General features: G+C 37.1%; 1 protein-coding gene across 6 annotated transcripts in view; it reads right to left on the reverse strand.

Annotated features, from left to right (window-relative positions):
- Positions 1–23,975, reverse strand: part of CASK (calcium/calmodulin dependent serine protein kinase) — a 386,140-nt gene that overhangs the window by 207,316 nt on the left and 154,849 nt on the right. The gene's annotated exons all lie outside the window — the stretch shown is intronic.

Raw genomic sequence — 23,975 nt, forward strand, 5'->3', positions numbered from 1 at the left:
TTTATCTCAGCATAATATCCCACATATTGATGAATATTTAAATATACTTGGTGGTGAATTCATTTCTGAAAGAGAGAGAGAGAAGTCATGGACACACGACTTTTTTTTTTTTTTTTAACCCATCCCCCACCTAAACTACGCCATTTTGCGGAGGAGTTAGAACAGTGCATATTAGAGTTCCGATGGAAGGAAAGGGCATATCTTGGAGGGATTCAGACAGTCTTCATGGAGTAAGCAGCCTCTGAGATGGGTCCTGAAGAAAAGTAGAGGGGAAAGGGAGAAGAGGAGCCGTGAGAATAAGAGACAGCGAGAGAATAGGGGCGTGGTGGAGACTACAAGGTAGTTTAGAGGAGAGCAGCATCTCAAGGCGTTTCTTCTGACAAGCAAACAATAAGGCCTGGAGCACTAGGAAATGAGTCAACATGTTAGGTGGGTTTGGGGTAAACTGTGGAAATATTCAAGGGGTCATAATTTCAGCTAAGCTCTCCTCTCCCACCTATTTTGAAAATGAGGTACAGTCATATTCTTTCAGTATGAACAGAAAGGGACCAGAGAAGGTATTTACACAGCCTTGTTAACTGTAATATGGAAGTAGACAGAAACCTTCACCTTTTCAACGGAGAAGGGGGATGTGCACTGCAACGGGAATTGCTTAATAAAGCAATTTTGATTTATTGTCAAATACATTAAAATGACTGAGAATATCCCCATATGCCTATGTACCAGTTGTATTTCTTTTGGTGGGAACTGTATATTCTTGTCCTTGCCCATTTGTATATGAAGCTTAATACCTTCCCTTCCATTGGTGTGAACTCTCTTTATCAGTGTTCAGTAACCCATATAAAATGTAACCCTTTTATATGTCAATATTGAAGCAAATTAATTTTCTAGTTTTTTCAATTTTAGTTAAATCTATTGATGTCTTCCTTTGTGAATCTCAGTCCTTTGAAGTTATAAAAGCTCTCCAAAGATCTGTTAAATAATTTTATTTTTTTGCTAGCTTTCCTATGATTTGACTTGCTTACATAAATTCTATTCTGCTGTGGTTTTCTGTTTTGGGGGGACTGGTTAGATCTAAATTGACTTCTGAATTGCTAATTAGTTTTCTCAACACTACTTAAAAATCCTTCTTTTCCCTATTATATATACTGTACTTGATCGTATGCCCTGCTGAAAGGACTCCTTTGAAGAGGAATGCCTGGCACTGCCTGGCTGGCAAGCAGTATTTCTTGTCCTGTATCCTTCTAAATGGATCGGATGCCAAGGGTGTCCTGGGGTATTTTGTGGGTCTGAATGTTTAGTAGTGTCTAAAAAGAAGACTACCACTGGTGGGTGCTGCAGATTAGGTGACATCTGAAGGGGATTTCTCACAGATGCTTGAAGGAATGAATGCACCAAGAAGGTCTTCAACTGAGGATGAGAAGACACAAGGAGACAGCACCAAAGGAAGGGAAAGGTCATGGTCATCAAGAGGGAAGACAGAGCACATCACACAAACTGTTCTACCTCACAACTCTGCCTGGAACCAGCAGGGTACAGATTCAAAGTTGTTTTGGCTCACATGCTACCAGTGACCTCCCTTAGTTTAGGTCCACCTGGAGCATTTGTAGGGCCTGAGATAAGTGTACCAATGGAAGCCCATGGTACCATATGTCTAAATATTTAAAAGTTATATATCAAAATTACAAATTGCTAAATATGTTCTAATCTTTGATTCATAAGGACCTAGAAGGTTAGGTTCTATTAAGAATTCTTGGGTTCCTCAGATTTCCTTATCAGAACATGGCATCTTGGGATATCTGGCCCTTGGCCCCACCCCCAGCTCCATGCCTAATCTTACAGCCTTCCTATGCCATGACTGATATCCCAAGGTACAAGAGGTGCCGGTCCAACCACAGATTTTACAACTATGTAACAAGACCACTGACTTCCCTTCTTAGAATGGTGTCTTCTGCCACCCCCTCCTCTACTCATTCTTATTCTTTAATGCTGGGTCAATTAAGGCTCTTAGTTACAAGAAACAGAAACCAACTCTGGCTGATTTAAGCAGACAAGGAGTTTATTAATAGGACACTGGATTGCTCACAGAGTGGTAGGGAGGCCTATAATACCAAGACTGGTGCTATGCAGTCAGAAATAAAACCATGAACTGATCTGACAAGGGTACCACTGCAGATGTTCTACAACAGCTGCAGCAGCTTCCACCACTGTCTCTGTTAATGTTAGACGTTGGAAACCTCCAGAGTGCTACTACAACTATCCCAGTAATTGTACCTGCTATTACCTGAGAGTTCCACCTGGTCTTTGTTTTTTGTCACTAGCTATTACATCATGAGTGGATGTGTCTGACTCATGAAACCCATGTCATATTCCCATATCCTAACTGCCAAGGAGAGCAAATATCTGGCATTTTTAGCTTCTGTAGTAGAAGGTGGGCTTTGTCCTCCCTCAAGACTCTTAAGATGGGAGATTCTTCAAATACCAGAAGAGGTTTCAGACATTGGACAGCCAAAACCAATGAGAAATGACCCCTACATATGGGTTATGTTCTCAAGTCTACCTTTAACTGCCTGTGGGACCTAGCTCATGCAACTTAACCGTTCTGGGTTGACAATGAGTCCTCAGTAAAATGATGGGATTTAATTTAGTAATTTCTGAAGTCTCTTAATACCCCCATGGAATTCTGATTCTTTGAAAAAGGACTGGCTTGAAAGAATTTGCCACTTCTAAAACTGAAATGTAGTATAAGATATTGTTGATCAAGTTTTAAAAACTGAGTATTGTTCTAATGCCTTGTCTAGCTATCAAAGGTTGATTTGTCACCATTTTCTTGACCCCTTATCAATGCTGTTTGACAATGGTGCCTCCTAGTGGATGAGGAAACTCCAGCTACAAGTGATAGCAAATGATCCTAAGACAGGAGCAGCATGCCCCTCTGTGTGGTTTTCTGAAATTCCCAGAAAAGAAAGGAAGGCAGTTGTGAGCAACAAACTCTGTTCTGTTTACTAGGTAAGAACTTTACTGTTAGCCCTCAGTGTTCTCACTAATCCTCACTACTAAATACCTACCTCCCCAACCTCCAACATTCACATACACACACACTCTCTTCCTCTTTCAGTTAAAGCTCTGAAGGAAAAACCAAAAGAAGGGGAGGGCCTCCAGCCAGAAATCATGATGAGTCACATCACAGAATTTTACAACTGCAAGTTTAATTGAAAGACTTGCTTTAGGTCAGTAGCTAATTCATGGCAATTGGGACTAGAACCTCAGCTTCTTGACTCTCAGCCCCCTGTATAACCCCATCCTTCCTGCTCACCTTTTTGAAGGAGGAGGTTATACTTTTCCCTTGCTCTAAACATAGACTTCTGTGGTTTGTTGAAAGGATAGTGATATTCTACTTCTTTAAGAGGCTTTTAAAAAATTACTGCAAATCCTCACAAGTGAAGAGAATCTCATCTGTGCTTTCTTTCCCGTATGACCAGGAGACAGACAGGGTTTCATGGTGCTAGGGAGGAACTAAGTTTCCAAAGTACCCTTGTTTCTGCTCCCAGCATGAGGTCTACAGAGTTCATCTAAGACACTGGTTACTATATGGCCCCCGTTATGTTTACACAGGGCAAAGTATCCAAAGACCCAGGTACTCGAACTTCTCTCTTTTCTATCCTGCCTACTCTCCCCAGATCTTTTTTAAAATTTATTTATTTTTGGCTGCATTGGGTCTTCGTTGCTGCGTGCAGGCTTTCTTTAGTTACAGCGAGCAGGGGCCACTCTTCATTGTGGTGCGCGGGCTCTAGAACACAGGCTCAGTAGCTGTGGCGCAGAGGCTCAGTTGCTCCGCGGCATGTGGGATCTTCCCAGACCAGGGCTCGAACCTGCGTCCCCTACCTTGGCAGGCGGATTCCCAACCACTGCGCCACCAGGGAAGCCCTCCCCAGATCTTTTAACTTCATTAATTCTAAAAAAAAATTAGACCTCTGATCTAATCCTATTTACTTTCACAGGTGAGAGTCAAGATAGAACCTCTGCCACTCAAAACCAAATCAATCATAATCATTGCATCAGTTGACTTTCTATCCTGCATAAGTTCCTATAACTCTGGTATGGGGGAATATATTTATGATTCTTTGTAAGTCTCTCTAGCTCTTCTTTCCACCTCTTCTCTCTAGAAATACAGTTCTCCCTCTTGCTCCTTAAAGCCTTCTCTTCATTTGGAGGCAGGTTCCTCAATGCAGTCCCTGCAACCAATAGCAGTAAAGCTCCTGGCCTATAGGAGGGAGCACACCTTCAAACGATGTAGATATGAAAACCGCAACATGTTCCTTCTAGCCATTTGTGGAATGCAAGGATTCGGGGTCATTCTTTGACAGTTCTACTTCTGGCATGTCCTCTGTTTATCTGTCTCACAGAATATCTAAAGAACTGTAAATAATCATGCCACACTCTGATGTGGTTTTGCAGATGAGGAAGGTGGGCTAATTTGGAAAACGATCCCATCTTGAGCAAACACATCAGGGATTAAAAAATCACACAGTTAATTATTGGTTTTGTTTTCATTTTACCACCATTTGTACTCTGAAATCAAACTGGCTGGTATAATTCTTACTTCTAGGCAAGTTCCTAGCTAACAGGAAAATGTTAATGTTGGTACTTATAAAACTAGAGATATAAACAAAAACAGAGGCATAGGTGTCTGCCCAAGGTTAAATTGTTCTAATTTAGCAAGAAAAATGGAACAATTACTGTGCCTTCACGAGAAGATTCCATATGCCCATGAATTATTTCCAAGTTTCAAACATGACAAAGAAAGAAAATGGGATTTTTGACTGTTCAAATAACATCACGGCCAATTTGCAAACAGCAACAAAACTCTGTATGTGGACAAATAAAAGTCAGCAGTTAACTAGAAAGATCCTTTGAGTATTACAGGAAGACACAGATACCTAAATTTATTATCCTCATAAACTACGATTTTCACATCAGTCACTCCTCTGGAATAAGATACTGAAGGTTCCTGTTAAATGCAGATACGTTAATAGCTCTAACAACAAAGATTTACCGAGCATTTAACTACACGCCAAGTACCATTTTAAGAGCTTTACATGTAATAACTTACTTAACCCTCATAACAACACAAAGAGACAGGTACAGATGAGGAAACTGAGGCTTAAGACAAATGTTATTATATAACTTGTCCAAGGTCACACGGTTAGAAAGTAGCAGAGTCGGGATTTGAACCTAAGCAATCTGGCTCCAGAATCCTGGCTCTTAACCTCTAATCCCGAGGCTATGTAATAAACAGAATTTATGACAATGACAATGAAGGTCATGGTAAGACTATCTAGTGTTTTGATTATCAGAATACTCCCACATTTCATTTCATTCTCACAAGTTGGTAGGGTAGAAACTGAGGTGCCAAGAGGTGAAATGGGCCCTGTTCTAATGGTTATGACTCCTCAACTTCACCTCAAGCCCAGATTCTTCTCCTGGGGGCCAGATTCATATGGGCAGCTGTGTACCATACATCACCAGGTAGGTGTCCCACAGTCACCACAGACTCAGATGATCCAAAAGTAAATTAGTAATTTTCTTCCCCAAACCTTATTTCTCTCTAAAGGGGATAGTCTTTCTTCAATTTGGGAAAGTTTTGGACTATCATCTTTTTGAGTAAGGTCTCCCCTCTTCCATCATTCCCTCTACATTCTACTTCTGGAATTCTGTATGAATTTGTGTATGTTGGATCTTCTCAATGTGGCTTCCATGACTCTTAGCTTCTCTTTCATACTTACTGTCTCTGTTTAACTGTGATTTGTTCTATGTTGGTTCTTCAATACCGTCTTTTGACTTGGCCATATTGATTCCAAACACAGACATACAGTGCACACACACACATGCACATGCTCTCTGAAGGATTTTTCAACATTTACCAAATAGAACAGCCTCTTGTTCTATGAATGCTACCTGTTCTCTTTATCTTTTTGAGGACTCTGAAGTCCCTTTCAGATTTTCCTATTATTTCCATTTCCTTTAGACCAAATTTCCCATGTTGAGTTTGTTTCAGGATGTTAGTTTTTCCTTGTGTGCTTTGAAAATTTCATTTGAACACTAATCTTAAGTGGGGATTTCTTGTTTTTGTTTTTCTTTTTCGGTCCCCCTGAGCTATCTCTTTATATATGATGGCTAGAGCTTTTCTTAGCCACTGTTTAAGGTGAAGCGTCTCTGTCTCATCCCTGAATTTCATGTGGTGAGCTAGACTCCAGTTCCCTTCCCTTTAGGGGCTCTCAGTCTCTGTTACAATGAAGAAGTTGAACTCCAAAATCCCATCTTGACTGGAATTCTTTACTGACTTTAATTTCGACCCTCTACTACATTTTTCATACGGAGTCTAGGGGTCTCTCTACAGTGTACAAATCCGATTATATTATTACCTTGGTAAAATTATTTCTATGTGCTCTACCACCTACAGAATAAACTTTAAAGTCTGATCAAATGTCACCTCCTCAGAAAGGGCTTCTGTGAACACCCTATCTGAAGTAGCACCCTCATCACTCTCTATCTCTTACGTGGCCCCTGTTCTTCATAGCACTTATCATTACTGGCTATTAATACCACACATTTACTGTTAGTTTGTCTCTTCCACTAGAATATAAGTTTCATGTCGGCATAGACTTTGAATTACTCACTGTTAAATCCTCAGCACCTAGAACAGTGCCTGGAACATTGTAGGCATTCAATAAACACTTGTGAATGGATGTATTAAATCCTTAACATGGCAGCAAAAGCTCTAGACATATCAGAGCAATTAAGAGTGAGGGCTCTAGAGTCAAACTGCCTAGGTTGGAATCCTGGCTGCAGCACACCAACTTTGTGACCTTGAGCAAGCCACAACCTCCTAAGCTGCAGTTTTCTCATCTGTAAAATGGGTTTAGTAATTAACCTTAGTGGGTTGTTGAGAGGAATTAACAGACAATAAGCAAGTATAAAGTGTAGCAGTGCAGTTACACACATCACCAGAGGTTTTTATTATTACATGTCCAAGCTCATCTCCAGTCATTCTCTCATCTTGTACCTTGTTCCAAAGTAACAGCCGACTATTATTAATAGTTCCCCAACCATATAAGCTGAGTCAGATTTCTGGCCATTCCACATGCTCTTTGCCTTGCCTATAATGCTTACCTCCTTTCCCACTCATACAGCCAATTTGCCTCCCATACACTATTAAACTCTTCCACTGAGAACCCTAGCCCAAGCATGGAAACAGAAGTGGGCTTTTATTTGCCCTGGCTGGACATGGAACAGATCCCAGATTCAAAAGGAGGTTATCCATAGGGGGTCAGGTCAATACCTTAGGATACTCAGGGTTTTAGAAGAGAAGGAGGAAACTGAGATAATCAGATAAATTCATTCACTCATTCATTCATATGCTCTTATTCTGTCTGGAACGTCAAGTAAGAGAAGCAGAAGGAAATACTTGGCCTTTCAGGTCATGCAGACTTGGGGACTGGGGCGCCTGTTTGGGGCTATGTGCAAGTCCTTGAGTAAACAGGGCAAGCTGGTCTTTCCAGAGCAAAGTAGATGCAAAACCCCAAGGGATGAAGGGAGTAGTGACCCGTTTCCTGAGGTTTTTCTTTCTCATTCTTATGAGGCCTGACTTCATTCTGTTTCCTTTCTTTACATTTCATGAGATTCCTATATCTTTACAACTTTTCTCTAGTTTTGTCCCTGCCATTACCACTTGGCAAACTCCTGGTCATCCTTCAAACCTCAGTATTGTCTCCTCTATGAGGGGTCTTTCTCTTCTTTCCTCTCTTCGTCCTTCTCATTATAATTGTTTCCATGTCCATCCACCTCTGTCCTGAGCTTCTAGCTATATCTCTTAAAAGGCATTAAGAAACAAAAATTACTAAATGGATAAAGTTGGTGACAGAGTTAGGACAATAGTACAGGCCTCTCCATTTGTCCTCTAATATTTCACTCTCTCTCTCTCTCTCACTAAGGAAATGAGCTACCAGATAGGGATACCAAATGGGAGCAGAGATACCAAGAGAGCATATAGGGAGCATACCTCAGAACTGAGCTCATGCATCACATGGATATTGGTTGAGGATTAAGGGAGTTTAGTGAAGGATGGAACCAAGAAGTGCCGAAAAGCTTCATTTCCCCACAATGTTGTTCTCGATATACTCTCTTTACCTGGCTTCTGTGACATCCTGTTGTCATGATTTTCTTTCCAGCTCTTGAGCTATTCCTTTGCTATCTCATTTGCTAGCTATTCCTCCTGTTCTACACCCAACCCTTTCAAATTTGGAAGACCCTCAGTCCCCAAGCCTTCTCCTCTCCCTCTATACATGCTTCTAAACCATGTAAATAGCAACCATCCCAAAATCTCTGTATCTATCAAAGATCTCTCTCTGTGCTCCTAATCTACATATTCAGCTTCATCTTTAGCAACTTCACTCAGATGTCTCACAGAAACTTCAAACTCAACATGTCCAAAACATATTTCACCATCTATTTCCAGGTACCATCATCTTATTAGGTGCTCGAGCCAGAGACCAGAGTCAACTTTGACTCCTGCTTCCTTACTTCCTTCATCCAATCATCAAATCCTGTCCATTCTAATTCCTAAATATCTTCAGGTTCTACTCACTTCCTTTCATCTCACTGACACTGATCTATCCTAGCTGTCAACATGCATACTAAATCACTGTAATGGCCTCCTAATTCTCCCCACATCCAAATCCAACCCTATAGCAATACTGTAGCCAAAGAATGCTTTAAAAATGGAAGTCTGATCATATAATTTTGCTTATGATGGCATCCGCATCTTTAAGATAAAATCCAAAATCCTTGCCATGTCTTAAAAAGCTCATCAAGATTTTGCCCCTATTTCTTGTGAACCTCTTGAGCCCTCTATGGTGTGCATGAGAATTATGAAGAGTATCTTTAAGACAAACAATACTTTCTAGAGTCTGGCAAAAAGACAGAATATATTTTTCATACCCCCATACTAATATTCAAAGACACTGCTATTGACTCAAGACAACAACCAGTAAAGGGACAAATGACCTTATCTCTACTTCGAGTCCTCTAATATTTCACTCTCTCTCTCTCTCTCACTAAGGAAATGAGCTACCAGACAGGGATACCAAATGGGAGCAAAGAGATACCAAGAGAGCATATAGGGAGCATATCTCAGAACTGAGCTCATGCATAGCATGAGCACTGGATATTGATTGAGGAATAAGGGAGTTTAGTGAAGGATGGAACCAAGAAGTGCCAAAAAATTCTCTTGGGGCCAGTAACCTCACAATGATATGAAATCCACTCTACTTAACAGCATTCTGGTCAAGTCCACAGATATGGACTAAGGCCATAAAAATAAAACAGAATTTATTTACAACTCTGTCTAGATTTATACATGTAAGGTCAGTTTTAGAATGAAATGAGATATTTACTAATTAATATGACTGAGAGATTAGTTCAGTTATTTAGATTACAATGTAAAGTCTACAATTCTCATACAATGCTGGTAGGAATGCAAAGTGGTACAACATTTATGGAAGGAATCTGGCATTAACAACAGTATGAAATGATGTATGCATAAGGTTATTAATGTAAAAGAAGAAGACTGGAAATGATCCAAATGTCCATCAATAGAGAACTGGCTTAATAAACAATTCTATATCCATAATGGAGTACTAAGCAGATAAAAATAGGAATGAAGGAGATGTCTACACATTGCTATGGAGAGATCGCTGGTATTTTCATATTGTTAAATTAAAAATTATCAAAGTTTAGAAGAGAGTATATAAGACTGTGTAAGAAGGAGGTGCTATAAAAACATAAATATATACATATTTTCTTATATTTTCAAACAGAAATAGTGAAAAATAAAATTAAAACTAATTTTACAAAATAATTTCCTCTAAGGTGGGAAGTGGATGGGGATGCAAGCCAGACCTTTCTGAATGAACCCTATTCATAAGTTTGACCTTCCAATCATGTATATGTTTTTCATAATCTAAAAACAAAATTAAGTCAAAAAGAAATAAGAGGCAATCCCTAAAATTAAACTGATGCAGATATCTGAGTAAGATCAGGAGAGTATATCAGTGCAATACCCTGGTTGTGATATCATACTAGTTTTGCAAAATGTTAATGTTGGGAGAAACTGGGCAACATCTATTCAATACAAGGATCTCTAAACCTAACTCTATGTCAAGCTTGTGGCATAACCACAAAGAGAACAGTTATTTAAGTGACTTTAAAATCCAGTGTTTTGATTGTGCATCCCTACTGGGATACACTCAAGGATGAAAAGAAGAGCTAAGAAATCCTAATCTGTATTCAGTAGTCTTACTTTTATTATATATTTAAACTAGTAGGAGGAAACAAGTATGTTAATGTGGCAAGAAACCCCGATTTTCAGTGAAAAGATGTACAAATATAAAATTTTTTAAATTAAGTAAAATTTTACTAAATTATGCTAAATATTATGGTATTATGTTGAGTGAAATAAGTCAGAGAAAGACATGATGTGACTTATATGTGGAATCTAAAACATAAAGCAAAGGAGTGAATATAACAAAAAAGAAACAGACTCACAGATATAAACAGAGAAACAAACTTGTGGTTACCAGTGGGGAGGGGTGGGGGCAAGGGGTAGGGGATTAAGAGGTACAAACTATTATGTTATAAAGTAAATAAGCTACAAGGATATATCATACAACACAGAGAATACAGGCAATGTTTTATAATAATTAGAAATGGAGTACAACCTTTAAAAGTTCTGAATCGCTATACTGTATACCTGTAACATACATATTATTTTACATCAACTATACCTCAATTTAAAAAATAATTTAAAAATTAAAAAAATGAAGTAAAAACTGTATAATTTCTTTCTTGCTTTTGAAAAACTTTATATTATGGAAAATTTCAAAAGTAGAAAGTGTAGAGTAATGAAGGCTCATATATCCATTACCCTGCTCCAACAATTAACAACTCACTGGCTAATCCCATTTTACCTATACTTCAATCCAGTACCCACTGCTCACCCCTCACCTGATTCTGAAGCAAATCCCAGGCTTTATGCATAAATATTTCAGTACTTACCTCCAAAATGTAGAAACTTTTTGTAAAATAAAATTATAAAATCATATACTAAAGACTTTAACAATTCCTTATTATCTAATAAATGTCTCACTAAATAAAAATCCGTAATTGTTACTTTAAACTGGAAATAATGGTGTAAACTCATAGTTTCATGTTTGTTTGCTTGTTTAATTGTGATCGAAGAAAGCTTTTTAGTTTCTAATAACTTTAGATTTACATAAAAATTGCAAAGATGGTACAGAGAGTTCCTGTATACCCCTCACTCAACTTCCCCTAATGTTAACATCTTAGGCAACTACAGTAAACATGTCAAAACTAAGAGACTAATACTGGTACATTACTATTAACTCAACTCCAGATTGTATTTGGACTTCACAGTTTGTTGACTAATGTACTTTCTTTGTTTTGAAGTTTTTTTCATTTTTAGATGACTGTTGTGGGTTTTGGGGGAAGGCTACCACAGAGGTGAAGTGCCTTTCTCAGAACACCACCTCAGGGGGCACGTGATATCCACATGACTTATCATCAGTGATGTTAACTTGATTCTTTGGTTAAGAGGGGTCAGCCAGGTTTCTCCACTGTAAACTTACTATGTTCCCCTTTCTACGCTCTGTTCTTCAAAAGCGGGGTCACTAAGTCCAGTCTACCCTTAAGGTGGGAGGGGATTATCTACATATATTATTTGGAATTCTTCTGTAAGGAAGGTTTGTTTCTTCTTTCCCATTTATTTATTTGTTCAATAATTTCTTTATATTGGTATGGGCTCATATATACTTAATTTATACCTTGGGTTATAGTCTAGTACTATGCTATTTATTTTGTTGCCCAAATTGTTCCAGTTTTGGTCACTGGGAGCTCTTTCAGGTTGGTTCCTGTGACCTTTTCACGTGTCCCCATCTTTTTGTTTTTTGACCACTTCCTAACTTCCAGGCACTGTAAAATGCTCCAGGCTTACTTGTATTTTCTCTGCCCCAGTCCTAGAATAATAATTTCTCTAAAGAGCCTCAGTTCCTTCTATTAGAGAATGTATTTATAAATGAATATGTGGGTGTGGGCTTGCTCATTACTACTGCAGTGCAGTTGCTTCTAAGGTCCTCTCAGTGGCAGAAACGTATGTATGTGTACTAACCCATTCACATGTATCTATATTTATTTCTGTATCTATCTACCTGTATGTACATATGTATATATAAGTACATATGTATATATACATGCAAACACATATCTATACATACGTGTGCGTGTACACATATTAAACTAAATATGTTGTCATTCCACCACCTCCAACTCTAATCCAGCACCACAGGGTTCATTCTAGCCTTCATTCTTGCTTATTTGTAACTTTTTTCTCTGACAGAATTTTAAACTTCTGTATATTTAAAAAAGTCAATATACAAAAAAGTCCAATAATGTAAACAAAATTAAAAAGGCAAACTTTGGCAAAATATTTGCAAATACATGAAAAAGGTAAATATCCTTAGTAAATAAAGAATTCTTACAAAATGACAAAAACCTGAAGAAAGTGAACAGATGAAAAAGAAATGGGTAAACATACATTTAAAATATTTGACCACACTAGCAACAAAACAAATGCAAATTAAACCAAAATGTCATTCTGACCTATCAAAACGTAAACATGAATGCTCTCATCTACCACTGGTTTGAATATAAATTGGTACAATCTTTATGAAGAATAACATGACACTATGTAAAAGGAGTTTTAATTCTATTGGCTAGACTTCTGATAGGTGATGTGTCTCAGTGAAGACAACAGAAAGGTTGGATAAAAAAAACTTCCTTAAAGCATCAACGTACTAACCAAATTGTCAGGAATATTGGCTAAAGAATGGGAACTCAGAGAGGTAAAGCCAAGGATCAGAGTCCTTCTTGTCCTGGGGACATTTGCTTATACAGCAGATCTCTAAGGGGAAAAAAGTCAGAATTCAGGGTAATATCATAAACTACTCTCCAACGTTGACCTAGGATCCTAAAGAGCTAGCGGTGAACCGGAAGTGATCAGCCCCTTCACATACTTGCAATCTGGCTTTCTCTCTGAATGGCCCTGAAAATCTAAGCCTTGAACCTTGATTAAGATAGTCCCAGACTGCTACTGCTTAAAGGTGCCTAGTAAAAGCAAATTAGAGTTCTCTCTAGAGGAAGAAAGCATCGTTCAACGCCAATAATTTTCAAAATAATTTCTAGCACACGGTCAAAATGAATCAGGTACATAAAAGGGCAAGATATTTTGACCAAGAACCAGCAAAAATGACAGATAATAAAGACAAACAGGGATTTCATATACTGAGATTATCCAACATAGATTATTAAATAATGAAGTTTACTGTGTCCCAGAACATAAAAGCTGAACTTGAATTTTTTTTGCAAAAAAGAGAAAAAATATAGATTTTAAAAAGGAAAAACACAAAATTCAGAAAAGAAGGTAGAAAATATAGAGAATACCATAAGGTATGCTTATATCTATACTTAATTGGGTCACAAAGGTGATGAGAGAAAGAAAAAGGCAGAGGCAATATCTGAAGAGATAATGGCTGAGAATATTCCCTAACCATAAATAATATCAATACACTGATTCAAGAGACCTAAAAACCTAAGGCAGGATTAAAACACACACACACATACACACCCCACATCACAGAGAAAACTACAGAAAACAAAAGATGAATAAAACATTTTTTCAATAACCTGAAAAATAAAGATAGACTACCCTCAGAGAAAAGTGACAGACTGCTAGCTGAATTGTTAATATCAATGGAAGCCAGAAGACAGTAGAATGATACCTAAGGTAAAGAAAATGCCAGCCTAGAATTCTCTACTCAGTGAATATCCCTCAACACTAAAGGGAATCTAAGGAAATTCTGAAACAAATGGAGTTCGCACCCAGCAGACTGACACAAGGAAAATGAATCCAGATAAAACCTTAGAGATGCTGAAAGAATAAATAACAGAGAAAGGATGTGTGTAGGTAAATCTAAATGAATAAAAATAATAACTTGGAGTGATGTAAATACATGTAACATGCATTTATACACACAAATATAATTTAAATACATGAAAACAATAGCCTATAAGTCAAGGTTGCATTATATGGAATTAATGTGTTCTACAGTGCTTGTACTGTTCAGGAAGACAGTAATGGTATCAATATTAGGATTTGATGAATTAGGGAGGCATACTGTAATTTCTGGGGTACACACTCAGCAAAGGGTGCTAAAACTTCCAAATTAATAGAACAAAAATGAAATGATTAAAGAATATTCAACTGATCCAAATAAATCAGGGAAGGTGAAGAAACATGTAATAGGTGGTATAAATAGAAAGCAGGGCTTCCCTGGTGGCGTAGTGGTTGAGAGTCTGCCTGCCGATGCAGGGGACGCGGGTTCGTGCCCCGGTCCGGGAAGATCCCACATGCCGCGGAGCAGGTGGGACCGTGAGCCATGGCCGCTGAGCCTGCGCGTCCGGAGCCTGTGCTCCGCAACGGGAGAGGCCACAACAGTGAGAGGCCCGCGTACCGCAAAAAAAAAAAAGAAAGCAATAAGGCCACAATGTCAATCAAAATATACTAAAATTAAATGTAAATGGAATAAATGCTTCAGTTAAAAGACAAAGATTGAGAGTCCAGAATAAAAAAACAACTGTATGCCTTTAACACGAGACGCATCTAAAACCCAAGGATACAAGAAAGTTGAAATTTAAAAAGGAAATAAATCCTAGAAAATTAAACCCAAAGTAGAAGGATGGAAATAACAATAAACAGAAATTACTGAAATAGAAAATAAACACACAATAAAAAGGATTTACAAAGCTAAAAGTCACTGTTTAAAAGACTGATAAAACTGGTAAATATCTGGCAAGGCTGAGACAGAAAAAAAAAAGGCATAAATTGCTAGTATCAAGAATGAAAAAGATCCTGTAGAGACAGTATGAACCCCTTTATGACAAAATTGTTTAAAGTTTAGATAAAATGCACTCATTCCTAGAAAAATACAATTCACCAAAAGTGACAGAGTAATAACTGGAAAACCTGAATATTCCTATAAATATTTAAGAAACTGAATCGGAAATGAAAACCCTTCTTATAAGAAAGTCTGGCCTGGATGGGTTTATAAGTGAGTTCTACCAATCACATAAGAAAAACAACAAACAGAGAATACTCCTCAATTCATTTTATGAGTCTAGCATAATCTAGATATAAAAACCTGATATAGATAGTACAAGAAAATTATAGTATAATCTTCCCACAAATATGGATGTAAAAAGTCTAAACAAAATATAAGCAAACCAAATCTAGCAATATATAAAAAGGATTATACGTCATGACCAAGTGTGGTTAACCAAAGAATCAATGAAATTCATTGCATTAACAGAGTAAAGAAGAAAACCATATGATCATTTCAATATACACAGAAAAAAAGCATTTGATAAAATTCACCGTCCATTTATGCTTAGCAAACTCTAAGATCAGAAATAAGCAAAGATTTGCTATCACCATTATTCTGGATATTTTATCCACTGCAGTAAAGTCTAGAGAAAGAAATAAAATGTAAAAGAATTAGAAAGGAATAAACAAAATCCTCTTCATACACAGATGATACGATCAGGTATGCAGAAAATCCAAACAGTTCTACAGAAAAATTATTGGAATTGATGGAGCTTGATGAATAGGAGTATATGTCAATACAAGGAAGGAGGGAAAGAGAGAAAGAGAGAGACTGATCTACCTTTTTTTTTTGGCTGTGCCATGCAGCATACGGGATCTTAAGTTTCCCGACCAGGGATCAAACCCGTGCCCCCTGCATCGGAAGCGTGGAGTCTTAATCACTGGATGGCCAGGGAAGCCCCAGACTGATCTACTTTTAAAAGCAAATACCTAAGAATCTAACAAAAAATGTACACAACTTCTATGGAGAAAAGTATAAAACTTTATTGAAAGACATCAAAGACCTAAATAAATGGGAAGACAGACACCATGTTCCTAAAGTGGAAGACTCAATAATAAGTCTGTCAATTATTCTCAAGTTGCTTATAAAGATTTAATAATTCAAGGCAAAATCCCAACAGTTTTTTAAGTGTATGTGTGTGTGTGTGTGTGTGTGTGTGTGTGTGTGTATAAATTGACAACTTGATTCTAAAATGTATATGGAAAATGCAAAGACAAGTACAGCTCTCAAGACACGTCTGAAGAAGAACAAAGTGGAAGGCCCTGCTCTATCAGTTACCAGGACTTACTGCAAAGCCATAGTAAAGAAGACAACAGCACAATGCCGGGCAAATAGGCCAAGGGACCAGAATAGAGCCCAGAACAATCACAGCTATACAGATGCCTGGTTTACGGCAAAAGTGGTACTGCAGAGCAGTGTTTTCAGTAATTGTGCTGAGACTATTGAATATCCATATGGGAAGAAATGAAACTAGACTGCTACCTCACAGTATACCCCAAATCAATTCCAGATGGATAATAAAACATAGGAGAATATCTTCATAATCTCAGGGGAGTAAATATTTCTTAAACAAGATACAAAAACACTGGCCATAAAATTAAAACTGATAAATTAGACTATATTAAAATCACAAACTTCTGTTAATCAAAATATACCATTACAAGAATGAAGAGATAGGTCACTAAATGGCAATTAGGGAAGAATAATCGGGAAAAACTACAAGGAGATTCTACTACACATCAACTGGCAAAAATTCCAACAATGCCAAGTATTAGTAAGGGTGTGTAGCATAGGTAGTAATTAATCATGAGAATTAAAGGAAGGCACTGTGAATAAGGACAAACAACAGTATTTTAAACAGGGGCAGTGACAGGAAAACTAGGACTTGGATCACCTTAGAGAGGCATATACCATTGGTAAAGGGTCAGTTTATACATCTACTTTAGAAAATAGCTTGGTATTATCTAGGAAAACTGAAGCTGTACATACTCTGAAACCTATTAATTCCACTCCTAGGTCTACACCCTATATGAACGTTTACTTAGGTACACCAGGATACAGGTACAAGATTGTTTACAACAGTATTGTTCAAATGGCCAAATCTGGAAACAACCCAAATACATATTAACATTTACATGAATAAATAACTTGTGAATGTTTGTTCACTAACACTATATGGCAACAAAGTGAAGGAGATCAAACTAACCTGGATATTCTCACAGACCAAAACACGTGTATACTCTATGATTCCATGTAAGTAAAGATTAAAAAGATAGAAAACACTGAAATACACTATTCAGGGATATCTATTTAGATGGTATAGATATAAAAACATGGAAGTGAAGTCTAGATTAAAGTTAATTCTGAGAGAGGCAGGGGGTTATGATCAGAAAGGGGAATTCGAGAGCTGTTGAGGTGCTGGCAGTTTTAAAATTCCTTGACTTGGGTTGTACGTGGCTGTTTACAATAATTCTTTATGTTTGTATAGTTCTGTGTATGCATTTTTCTAAATGTAATACATTCTATTGAAAAAGGTTAAATCTATGTGTGATGTAGGTGTTTGTATGCATTCATACACTAATTCCAATATCCAGTAATTCTACTCCTAAAAACTTATCTTGAGAAAATAGGCAATCAGGGGGTGAGCACAAGTAACTATGTACAAGAATATTATTAATCATAACATTATTTCTAATACAGAAAACAGAAAACAGTGTAAATGTCCAACTTTAGGGAAAATATTAAATATGGCACATGCATATAGTTCAGACATCTTAATGCAGCCATTAAAATGTTGTATCTAAAAAGTATTTAATGGTATAATAAAATGCTTAAAATTATTAAGTTAAACGAATCAGGATACAAAATTGCATATATAAAATGATCTCAATTTAGTACAACTGTGATCATGACTATACATAGAAGGAAATGTTCTGAAATGCTCGCTGTGATTACCTTTTTGCAAATGGTATTTTTGTCATTATAATTTTCCATAATTTCTAAATTTGTACAAAGAATGTATATTACACTAAAAACAACTTATAATTTTCATTTTAAATGAACTACTTCTTTTAAATAACAGAAAGTTAACTGACTTTTCTTCCTATTTTATATGTACATAAATTTATTCAAAATTATTTTAGTGGTTGAAGATGAGCTTTCATATATAAAAAAATTACGAGACTGACAACTTCAAATACATTTCTAAGATAGTAGGAGTCAGGATGCAGTTTGTTTCCTAAAGTATTCAAAGCTTAATATCTATTCTACACTGTAACATCTCAATCTAGGATTTGTTTTATACAAAAATTGGGACACCTACATTTTTTTCCCAATAGATATCAAAATGATACAGTAATAACAGTTAAAAGTTTTTTTAAAACCCCAAACTCTGCAATTATCTTTATAGGCAAGTATATTTTGTTTGCAGATCCAGAAGTTTATTAACTCAAACCCTTCTCCTGTTGACCTCTACTTTAGTTTGTGCAGAAAAGAGTTAACTATTTAAGTATTTAACCAGGCCTAACTATTATCTCTCAAAAGGCTTGCAAGGCCTGCCTACAAGGTTGGCTCTTGATTGGCATCTGGGAACTTGGAGGGGTTCCTCCCCTCCTAATTGAAAAGAGTGGCTCACTGTGTCTAAACTGCTTGTGCAAACAATATGATTTATCCTGAACACTCGCTTTCTTTCTGGGAGTCTGGAATTTGGTATGCACCAGGCAGAGGGTGCTTACATGACAAGCCCCCGAGAAAAACCCTGCGCTCTGAGTCTCTAATGAGCTTCCCTGATAGACAACATCTCACATGTGTAGTCACAAATGTTTGCTGGCAGAAGACCCTTGGAAGCTTGTGCCTTGTTACCCCTGGACTTCAATTCATGCACTTTCTCCTTTTGCTGATTTTGCTTTATACCCTTTAGCTATTAATAAATCATAGCTGTGAATATGCCTATATGCTGAGTCCTGTGAGTCCTCGTAATGAATCATCAGACCTGGGTATCCCTGACACATAGTTAAAATGCAACTAAACATTTAGTATAGTGGTAAACCTAAGTCAAGAGAAATGTTTAATTTTAAAAAGTTAATGACACAGAAGTTGTTTTCTTTCAACTAGCATTTATCAAAGGCCTACACAGTCACTCAGCTAGGTCCTTTCTTGTATCTTAGCTTACTGAATTACCATATCAAGTTTCTAATGTTTACTAGGACCAAGCAGTATTTCCCAACCATTTCCTATTACCCAGCACTTAAGTAGGCATTCAATAAATATGTGCTGAATGAATGAATAGCAATTTCTATCATTACCCATAAAAACAAAATAGATAAAATTAGCTATAAAAATATGTACAAATGTTCATATAAATTAAAATGCTATAGTCCAGATTTTTCTTGCTTGATATGAAACAAATATATTTTCTCTTAAGTGGCAAATTTGCTGGTAAGTAGTAATCAGTTCTACTCTATCAGTATAAATGAGTTCCACAAACATTCCCTTCCCTGAGCATAAACACCAGACTAAAAATAAAATTTTAAAAATAAAATTTAAATAAATAAAGAGCTTTCAGTCTATCTCCTTTGTGAGCTTCAAAAATACAAACTGTTAATATTATTTTAAAAGATACAAACTATTGTTTTCATGTCAGAAATGTTTTAAGACCATATTTAATTACTGTATAGTCTCCCTGTGGTATATGTAATCATTCTATAATAAGGTAATTAAAATTTCTTGGCCAGCCAATTTAGGATTTGCAGCTTAACTTCAAGTATCAGACATTACTAAACATAAGCTTTGATGTGTGACTTAGAAATAAACATTTAATTTTTGGTGGGGTGCAGGGTGTGTGTGTGTGTGTGTGTGTGTGTGTGTGTGTGTGTGTGTGTGACATGACACAGCCCTGTCTTTAAAATTGAACCTACGTTTTAAATGTTTATTTTAAAAAATAACAGCAAACCGCTACAAACAAGTCCTAATTTAAGTATAATCCCAAAGCAATAGATATAGTATAAACACATGCAGATTCGTAACAAACTACTGAGTGTGTTGGGAAAAATGACAACATAGTCTCGAAATAGTATTACCCCTACTTTAAAGGTCAATCATCTCTTGACCCCTCACTTCTGGACCCACATTTGTTGAAACTGAATCTCTAGGGGTTGGGGCCTGGGTACATGCTGGTTTAACGAGCTCTACTCAGGATTTTCCAATGCTAACTTTTGAAATCTACTGCTCTAATCTTATCCAGTGCTAAAATTTTGGTTCTGTCTCTGTATTTGAGTATGCTTTAAACTTATAAATCATTTGTATCAACTAGTTCTAAGGATTTGCTAACATGATAAGCAACAAGATTGAGCCATATAATTTCATGACTTCAGTTTAGGGAAGAAAAGGGAGAGCTGGTTATAGATAGTCTGTGGCAAAGAAAGATATGGATACCATAATAAGAAACTCACTGATAACCCAAATATATTGTTTGGTCTAGCCTTTTCTCCATCAAAATTATCAGAGCTATTTCCAAGCAGCCAACAAACAGCAAAGTCAACCGACCTTATCTCATTTGCCTTCCATTTCCTGTCTACTCTGTATTGGTGTCATGTCAGAAAACTGTGGAAAGGATCCAGATAACCCATAACCTGAGCAATGAGACCCTGAATACCAGGGGTCATTAGATCTATTGCCAGAAAAATTCTGGTGTAGCCTTGTCTACATTGCAGCTATGTAAGCAATCTCTTACCTAGCCAGTAGGTGGAGACATGCACAAACTTACTGCTTTGCTCTTTGATCTACAGGACTTTAAATCTTACAGTAGTGTATGGTTTGGGTTTGTTCATTTGTTTTAAACTGCAGAAATCAAAAGGAATGCAAAAAACAGGGCAAGGACAACTGTCAAGGTAAATTTACAAAAAAGGATAATACAAAAGAACAATTTTATATTTCTATATTGTTTCTAGCCCTTTTGAGAAACAGCTATTTTAACTGTGAATTTATAATCTACTTCCAGATTCCTAGAGCTAATATAACAATTCTAAATTGAGAAATAGGTCCTTTAAAAATTCATGTTCAATCAGGGAAAGCAACATTAACTGACTATGACATGATACTAAGGAGTTATTGTTGATTTTGCTAGATATGACAACAGTATTTTACACACACACACACACACACACACACACACACACACACACAGTCCTTATAAATACAAACGGGAGTATTTATAGGTGAAATGATATTGCTTTAGAAATTGCCAAGAAAAAAAAGACAACAGTAAAGGATAGATAGAACAAGAACGGCAAAGTATTGATAACTACTGAAGCTCAGTGATAGGTACACTGAAGTTCATTATACTATTTTCTTTTATTTGAAAATTTCCAAAATAAAAGGTTAAAAACTAGGAAGCCATGTTCTAGTGATTTGGGTTAACAGTGAGATTAGGGGGCCAGTAAATATGCAACTTTAATGAGGTCTTATTCTCAATATATAGCCATCAATGAATTATTCCAAACACAACTGAATCATACAAAATTAGCTATATAAAAAATCCCACATAATTCAACATTGAGAAACTAAAACTAAGCTGTTAAATCCACTGGAAACAATACCTTATCATTGTAGAGCAAGTCACCACTTTATAAGGTGAATTCACACAGTTATCTCATCTAGTTTTCATAACCTTATGAAGATTTTAAAGTTAAGAGATTATGGCCAAAGTCACATAATTAGTAAAAGTGACAGAGTTGGGATACTAATCCAAGTTTTATGACACCAAGGATCATCTTCTCTCTACTATACTGTCACTTAGACCCCTTTGAAACAGACAGCAAATGTGAAATTTAGGTAAATTTTAAAATTTGGCTTTCTGTGCTCATTACTTCATAGTATATGGCAAAATCTGGTTTTTAGTTTTCTCAGTGAATAAAAATATGGACAGGGCTTCCCTAGTGGTGCAGTGGTTGAGAATCCGCCTGCCGATTCAGGGGACACGGGTTCTTGCCCCGGTACGGGAAGATCCCACATGCCGCGGAGCGGCTGGGCCCGTGAGCCATGGCCGCTGAGCCTGCGCGTCCGGAGCCTGTGCTCCTCAACGGGAGAGGCCACAACAGTGAGAGGCCCGTGTACAGCAAAAAAAAAAAAAAAGGACAGAAACAGATTTCTTGAATAAAGAATAAAATGAAAATAATTATAATATCTTAAAATTGGAAGGGACGTTAGAGGCTCTCTCTAGTCCAAAATTAAAACCTTTTCTTCAGGACCTTTGGATGGATCCAGCTTTAGCTTGAGCATTTCTAGTGAGGAACGGCAGACTCTGTAAGACAGCCGCTACATTCGTGGACAGCCACTTCATTCATACCTGCCACCTGTTGATTATAGTTACAGCTCCTCACCCTACACTGAATAAATACATAATCCTCTTACATTTGACGATATTTCAAAGAACTAAAGACATCCATCATGACCTGCTATGGGCTTCTGATCTGGGGACTCTTATAGAGGTAAAAGAAGATCAGTAGATTCTTGGGTAACTAAAGTCTCCCCATCTTTTCAACAGCTCCTCCATGCCAAGTGGTCTTCAAAGTGGGACTTGGGTATCTCTGGGAGTACTCAAAGCCCTTCCAGGGGATACATGTATTAGGATATTTTTAAGGCATTTAAGCCATATCTACATTTGCCATAATTTGGTCTGTCTGAAAACAAGTCTGTGGTCTGCTGAGTTCTCTTCTGTATCTCCACTCGAAGGAACCCATCTCAAAAGACAAACCGCTCACCCATCCTGAAAAGCCTGCCTAATTTCAAAAAGACAATGGGGGAATGCAAAGCTACCGAGGGAGGGAGCCATCTGTGAGAGCAAAACAGCTTTGGAAAGGAAGGGAAGAGCCACCTTACTTCATGCAGACAATATATTCACGGCAAAACCTTATCTAGTTTAGAATTATAAATCAATAGTAAGATGACTGTCACAGTGATGTCTATTAACACTTTAATTTTATTTGAAAAATGAAGTCAGATTTTTTTCTGACAGAAAGCAAGTCTGATTTGGCTGACTAGTTTGACAATGATGACTAGCTTTGCAATTTAGGTCACATAGCAGACATTTTCCATAAATTGAATGAGATAAAGGTACAGCTCGAGATTTTTGAAGAAAAAATATTTTTAAAAATATACAAAACACTAAAACTTACATCCTTACAATAAAAGTTTGTATATATCAACTGAAAGATATGTGTGGAGGTACACAGTTTTCAAACATCTTTTAGCAGGATTGCTGACAAAGATTTTGAAGGCTGTGAGTCTATGACAGAATTTCTAGGCTCTTTCCCACTCTGGCTATCCCCTTCTGGAAGCATGCCAGTGTCCTGCTTACTAGGAACACCCCAGGGAGAATGAGCAATACACAGCACACTGGGCCTATGGCTTGGGTCTGAATACTATACACTTCTAATTAAGGTATCTGAAGGTTCCATTCAAGGCTTTTAAAGCTGCTGCAACAACTAACTGAATTGTTTACATCTTTTTCATATAAGCAGTTACAATTAAGTTCATAGTGATCTTGCACTTATATATGTGAATGAATGAGTTTACGTTAACTGGTCTTAAATTTCACCTTCTTTGTTTCAGCTCCTTTGCTACAAACTTGTAAAATATTTTAAAATTTGGTCTAGATATTCAATGTATTAAGCTAGCCCTCTGTAGGGGGTAGCTTCTAACAAGGCTCCCAGTAATCACCAGCTCCAGGTCTTCACATCCTTGTATAATCCCTTCCCCTTGTGTGTGGACTGGATCTAGTGACTTATTTCTAACTAACAGAATATGGCAGAAGTGATTGTGTGTGATTTCAGAGATTAGGTTACAAGACTGACGTCTGTCTTGTTCCTACTCTTGTGCTCTTGCTTGCTGGCCCTGATGAAG

The sequence above is a fragment of the Phocoena phocoena genome, chromosome X, assembly GCF_963924675.1.
Source record: "Phocoena phocoena chromosome X, mPhoPho1.1, whole genome shotgun sequence".
Taxonomy (NCBI): Eukaryota; Metazoa; Chordata; class Mammalia; order Artiodactyla; family Phocoenidae; genus Phocoena; species Phocoena phocoena.